This window comes from Hylaeus volcanicus, chromosome 6 (genome assembly GCF_026283585.1).
Source record: "Hylaeus volcanicus isolate JK05 chromosome 6, UHH_iyHylVolc1.0_haploid, whole genome shotgun sequence".
Lineage (NCBI taxonomy): Eukaryota > Metazoa > Arthropoda > Insecta > Hymenoptera > Colletidae > Hylaeus > Hylaeus volcanicus.
In genome coordinates, this window is record NC_071981.1 from 26,156,987 (window position 1) to 26,164,231 (window position 7,245).

The following is a 7,245-nucleotide window of genomic DNA, read 5'->3' on the forward strand; positions in this document are numbered from 1 at the left end:
AGATAGATAGATAGATAGATAGATAGATAGATAGATAGATAGATAGAGAGAGAGAGAGAGTAACGATGTAAAGTAAACGTTGGACACATTCAGGTGGCCTTTGCTTTCGTTTGAACTAGCAATCAGAGCCAAACTAAAAATAGGAACCGTGACCCAACTACGTTCGATTCCACAATTATGCATTTCCTCTCATTGTCCAGCTATTTTTCGCTCCCCGCGGCCGCGGCGCGACCGAATCAATGTGCCGTTAATACAGCGCCGTACGTCTCTGTGTCGGGACGTCGATCGGCTGGAGCCCGTCTCTACGTACGTATCTACATACACGCGTCGGTGAAAGTGAGATGAAATTCAAACAGCTCGAGAGAAACAGGGTCGAGTCGATATTTTTTTCATTTCTCTTAAATTTTCTATCGATTAATCTAGCACCGAACGGCTGGAGGGAAACGGACAACGATGCGATGCGATGCGATGCGGTACCCCTCTATGTGTGATCGAGAAACGAGAATACTATGAATTGTAGCATAAATATACCTTCCTTGTCAATAGCTCGACAACGATATGCAGGATATATTTGGATAGGATATTGTAATAACATACTTAGAGAGACGACAATCGGAAACATTATCTATTACCTATAAATTCTAACGAGATGTTGTTATCGCTTTAAATCGTCCATCGTTCTCCACGCAACTTGTATCGCACGTATCGCATAAAAAAAATCCGTACAATGTCACGAAAGACTTGTCGTTATCGTTAATAGTTTCCAAAACAAGAGTTGGTAACAATTTACGCGGTTCACTCTGTACAACGTTTAAATTCAATCGGAATATTTTTCGATCGAGCAAGCATGATTTCTTTGTTTGTTTAAACGATATGTCGATAATTTGCGCACGAAGCAATGTGCGGAAACACGCGATTTTCTGATGCGTGTAGTTGTAGTTGTAGTTGTACTTGTACTTGTAGTTGTAGTCGTAGTCGTAGTCGTAGTCGTAGTCGTAGTTGTAGTCGTAGTAGTCGTAGTCGTAGTCGTAGTTGTAGTCGTAGTAGTCGTAGTCGTAGTCGTAGTCGTAGTCGCCTCCGTGACTGTAGACTGTAGAGTCACGTACGCGAGCTAATTAACTTTCAACGATTCCGGTTAATCTCTGTTAAGTTTTCGACGGACGACCTTCTGATTTCCCTTGACGAAAATAAACCGGAGACAAGGAACTTTACCAAGGATTTGCATACAACGTTATATAACATTGGGTATGTCGTCGTTATGGCTTACGTTGGCTGTCACTGGATGAAACAGCTATTCATATGTATATATCAGTACATACTGTACGCGTAACATTTATATGCCAGGAAATGTATGTATCGTTACGAGAGATTTATGATACTAGGAGGGAAATGATTATCTAAAACTAGACAATTTTTTAAATATCGATATACTACTTATATATAATAGTCTATACATATAATGTCTCGATGACCGTAGGTCGATAGCGTTACGTAAAAGGATTATCGTATTTGCATTCCGGTGGTCATTAGCTATAAATGATCGAAACTTTCTTTCCAATCGGAACGGTGTTTGTTTTTTAAGGACCGCATTACTTTAAACGAAATTAAAAGTCGTTTAATAGCACTAGATATACATATGTATGTAAAGGAAAACTAATGTCAACTAGGTGGGCAGATTTTAGACATGGCGCGGTGCAGCAACGGGCGCGCGTGCGCGCGCTCGCGCGCTTTTATTATATTATTTTAAATTTAAATACGCTAAAAGAGAGAAAAAAAAGTTGTCAAAAAATAGCGATTCAAGCGGAGAAATAATAAAACGAGGGTGCGGTATCTGCGCAGAATAAAATGCGCGGTAATATTCGCTGTTGACTGTTACACGATGCGGATCGCGATGCAGAGACGATACATAAGTTTTGTCATAAGCACAGACCACGCACGCATCACATCTGCCATCCGTATCGTGTAACAGTGGACGGCGAATGAAAATGAATGCCTCTGCGCAGGTACGATACTTTTTTCCATCGTTTCTTCGCTTTTAGCTTTATATTTTCTCGCAACATCTTTTTTTATGGCCCACTGTACACGTTAAACTCGAAATCTTGTATATGGATATTTTCTAAAAGTAAATGTTTTTTTATAGATATTGGAACATTTGCGGGAGGGGAAAAGGGATTTCGATAAACAAATGTACAAATATATTATAAAAGATTAACTAAAATTAAAGGTTGCTTTAATAATGAAATGGACGCTTTTGTAGGAATTATATTCCGATGATTGCGTTGCGTTATTAGCGAGGTACATACGTAACAGTGAATTTTTGTTGTTTACCCGATAAAATCAGCGAGTTCCGATAACGATAATTAGCGAAGGTCTCTGTTTAAATGTCACGTTATCTAGCGAGCTATTTCATCGGGGAAAGAAGCGTGTATTTTCGAGGCCGAATGGCAGCTCTGATTGCCGATGGCCATTGAAAAAGAAGTACATCTCGATATCGATAAGTGTCGAGGAGATCGACGGCCCGATAAGGACGCTGGCCTTTATTCGCACGACCCCGTTATCATCGCGTTGTATCTGCGCGCGTTTGCATTTTCGAGACGACGACGACGACGACGACAACGACGACGACGACGACGGTAACGGCGGCGGTGGAGCCACGCCGCCGCTGCTTCCAGCAGCTGGCAGGGTCTCTTGTCTTTTTTCCTCACACGAAATCGACGTATTTCTCGTCTTCGTTTCCGTCAATGTCGCGTCGATCCGCGGCCGGACGTTGCTCGAAATAAATTGTCCATGTTAGTCGCAATTCGCGACGCTTCAACTAAAAACGGAAAGCTGTTTTTGCTAAAATTCCATTTCTCGTAAATAGTAATATGAACATTGGAACAATTGGAACGCACGGAACATGTTGGGGCAACGTACGTTAGCATGGTACCATTTTCGACGAGAAAGACGATACGATGGCGTCGCTGGCGCGGCCGCGGACGCGGCCAGTCGCGAATTCTGCGAAACTAATTTAGAGCATGAAAAGAAGTGGAAAAAAGAATAATTTTCGAGCGAGTCCAGATGGAAGGAGAGGAAAGGGGTCTGACGCGCGTATTCGCAGTAAGCGTATAAAGAAAGCGTTCGTCAATAATGAAAAGGTGGCAGACGATGGTGCGGCGACGAACGAAAAGGTCGTGGCATAGTGCAATATTCATAAGGCTTTTAGGCCGACCCAGAAAATGGACTGCGAGACGAAAAAGTAAAAGGAAACGAAACGACACGAAAAAAAAATGGTATTTGTATGCAGCACTTGTCTCAGAGATTGTCCGTTAGAGTAGAGAATGTCGTAGCAAAACTCGCGTGAAACTATGACCAAAAGAATCTATAAGATTCGACAGTTTTTGTAAAGGGGCAAAACCGATACGAAGAAAAAATAAGGCAGAGAAAATTGGACAGCCTTCGTTATCCTCGTGTAGCCGTGCTACTTAAAAAATCGCTCGAGGATATTAAGGGGTCTCGTTGCTTTTAGCAGAAAGCTGCTGCGACCGAAAAAGATCCCGTCGCGACGCGGCGGCGGCGGCGCGCCGTCCTCGGCGTCACGTCGGCATCAGCGTCACCGTTGGCGTCGCGCTTACGACCAATTTTTGCAGTCCTATTACGCCGTCACATTCTCCGAGATCTCTATCTAACCAGGTTAATCTATCTTACATCCTATCCCTTACATGTTATTCGCGTCCCTTTCACCTACTCCACTGCCAAACGAACCGACCCCTTTTCTAACAATTTCTGTCAGCCGATACCATTGTTTATACCATTCCTCGCTACATTCGGAATTGGCTGTCGATTACGAATTATGACAGGTTAGCCAACTCTTTGTTACATATTTGTTAAAACGCTCCTAGTTACCATAAGGTCGTCCTGTCATTTTTCAATTTGTCGAATCCGACCAAAACGACCAATCTGGTTGTTTCCGTTGCCGTAAGATTTTGCTGCTCGATTTCGTATGTACATTGTACATACATACATACATACATACACATACGCATACGCATACACATGCACATACACATACACATACAAATACACCTATACGATGTACGATTTGCTCGCATCAAAATAAACGACGTCTATGATCGGACAAGATTTATCATTTCAGAAAAAGTTTGATGACACCCCGAAAGTTATCTTGTCAGGAGTACAGCCAGAGGGATTTATCGTTAGAAATTCGAAATTAACGAGTGTTCTCTCGATCTATGCAAGACTCGAGTCAAGTTAATATTTGCGCTCCCTCGAAAGCGTTGCGACTTTGATTGGTCGTCCATCGATGTGAGATTCGAATCGAGAAAGAAACAAGTGCGTCTAGGCACGAACGATTTTTCCTTGCACCAGAACTGCATTGCGGCTGCAGTAGTTCTCGACGCATTGCTACCGTGTATTCGCGTCGGAAGACTGTGTCCTGCGTCGAATACGATCGAGTCGAGCCTCCGAACGAGCGACTCTCCCTTGTTGTTTTAGTGAGCGTTACGATTGGACTCGTGAAACGTCAAGTATCGCTTAATTTCAAACAACTTTGGGCTCCGAGGTTCAAGGATATACATACATATACAGAACGAAGCATTTCGATCAACAGTAAACAACTGGTCCATCCAGCAGGAAATATTTTTCATTCGGAACTAGAATTTTCGAGAAGCGAAAAGCTCTCCGGAAGGAAGCCGTGCACGCGCTTCTTTGAGGAACCTTGCCCGTTAACAGAAACAGTTTTTCAATCTGTACAGCGACTCGAGGTTTCCGCAACATGTTTTTTGTCCTGGACAAACTTGAATTACGAATCAACAACTATAAACATTTTTCGACCATCTGTTTGCTTGCATTGCTCTCAGAGGTATTGCTTTTATCGAGACTCGTGCCTTAAAAATCGGATCGTTCAACTATCTGCGTAGCGAAAAGAAAGCCGTGTCGAAAAGGAGTGTTCAATTTAAATTCAGCCCACATTTCGTTTTCACTTTAGCAGTAAAAGAGAGAACTCGAGATTAACGGCTGCGAAGCGCCAATCGATATTTCGCGCAAGTCAGTAAATAACATTGGGTCGAGTATCCGATGTTGTACAAGGGAACCTCCATTCGATCTTTTCGAGTCCTATGGAGAATATCGATCCAAGATCGTTGCATTCTTCGTTTATCCGTCGATTTCGTTTTCGAGAATATCGAACCCAACAACGTCCGAAACAACTTTCAAATACGTAACCAGATGAACCTGCTACGTTTTACGAAAACTTTTTAGCCAAATTCGTTTGTTCCTAGTCAACTCGAACAAGAAACAAAAAATGATTGAGTTAGATCCTGCATATTCGACTATCGTATCGAGTCTGCCGCGGCGTTATTAGTCTATAAAGATTTTCACGACCTCCGCGATCGCGTGGCGTCGCATCGCATCGCATCGCATCGCATCGCATCGCATCGCCAATCCATTTGTTCCGTTTCACTATGGAGCCTCAGGCGCCGCGCGGCCACGGACGTCGAACGAAATCCGAAATCCGAAATTCGAAACTCGAAACTCGATACGTTTTTCCGTCGCGTCGCGTCGCGTCGGTGGAATGACGACACCGTAGCTCGTTACGTATTACTTTAATGTATGCCAGGGGTAGCTCGTAGTAGCGACAGTAACGAGCCGCGAAACGGTGTCGCGTGGTTTAAGAAGAGTACAGACCTTTCGTTTATAACGACTTCCTAAAGGTAGTCTCTTCGGGCATGGCTTCGGGTTAGGTTAATATTTGGCTGACTCGCTGTAACCGGGTCAAGGATCCACCAGGGTTGTCGTATCCTTCTGATCCTTCGATATCCTTGTCTGCAACTTTTTATTCGCCTCGACTAGCCGCGTCTAGTTTGAATTCGCTCTCAAACAGGAACAATCAAAATGTCGTGGCTAAATTGAATAAATTATTACAAACTACAAACAGGGTTCTTACAACTAGAACTTATTATTAGCGGTAAATAGGAAATTAACAATCGGAGAGAAAGTTGATAGTTTAACAATGCGATAGTTTCGGTCGAATCTTTCCACAGGGGCGGGCTGAGTTTGTGTTGAAATTTTCGAAAAAAAGAATTTCACTAAAACTATTTGGAAATATTATCGTCGTTTACGCATTTCTAAGCAAAACGATGGTAACTCGTCAAGATTCAGGAGAAGAATGACGAGTTAATTTACCGAGATAATCACCTCGTTGCTTTTCTCTGTTGGCTAGTGCGTATTTACACGTGCTGTTCCGTCCTTAGACGCACACACGGATCGCGCACAGAGAGGTACACGGTCAGCTGCATTATGAGCGTTTGGTGCAGCTTTGTGCGCGCGCCAGCCCATAAATGTGTGTGCACACGGTGCAGAGTTTCATCGTGCTATGAACCTGGTGGCTTGTACTGCAGATACGTTGCGGTTCTGACCCCCCCCCCCCTCTCTCTCTCTCTCTCTGTCTTTCTCCCTCTCTCTCAGTCTCTCTTTGCCTATTACTCGCTCAACGGCCCGAACGTGATACATTGTCCCTGCCAAATTCATGCAACGACCGAAAACTTACTCGGTATTGCGAGACCTAACCTCCGGCTGTCCGATTGCACCGACACACGTAACACCGGGATGTTGCTGGCTGCTGAGTTGGCACGTTTTTTTCGTTCCTGTTTACGCAATGTTCCATTTTCACGGTAATCGCTGGGAAAATCAAGATGAAATCGCGACTGATGAGCATTTCTCGGCCGGGGTCGCGGTCGCGGTCGGGGTCGGGGTCGGGGTCGGGATCGGGGTCGGGATCGGGGTCGGGGTCGGGGTCGGACGCAAAGAGCAATCGTGGCTGTCGTTTCCACGTATTTCTATCGTCTGCTTTGATTTCCTTACCTTTGCAACATCGTCAGCTAGAATTTAAGCTATCGTAACACGAGATCAATTAAACAATTATTGCGTGGGACGAGTTTCGAATATCTTAGAATAAAAAGTTGGCCGTCATGGAAGGACTAGTGCTCTCCCGTTTGAGACACATCGCTCGAGTACGTCAGGTTCGCGGATATGAAACGAAAAGAAGAGAAAAGAAAAGAAAAACGTAATCGTAACGCAATACAAGATTGTATTCTTTAAATATGAAAAACACGGTACTTGAAAGCGGTCGGTTCGGTATTATTATTATTATTATTATTATTATTATTGTATATCGAATATCGTCGTCCATAAATACGAATTATCGCATCGGCATTATCAACGCGGCATAAAAATATCATGAAATTC

The 7,245-nt window shown here is 43.6% G+C and overlaps 2 protein-coding genes across 2 annotated transcripts in view; one reads left to right on the plus strand and one right to left on the minus strand.

Annotated features, from left to right (window-relative positions):
* Nucleotides 1–5,901, minus strand: part of LOC128878792 (uncharacterized) — a 13,242-nt gene extending 7,341 nt beyond the window's left edge. Inside the window, exon 1 of the mRNA XM_054127320.1 lies at nucleotides 5,686–5,901. The gene's annotated coding sequence lies outside the window, so the exon portion shown is untranslated. The remainder of the gene's footprint in view (nucleotides 1–5,685) is intronic.
* Nucleotides 1–7,245, plus strand: part of LOC128878787 (acetylcholinesterase-like) — a 30,831-nt gene that overhangs the window by 3,781 nt on the left and 19,805 nt on the right. The window lies entirely within an intron of this gene.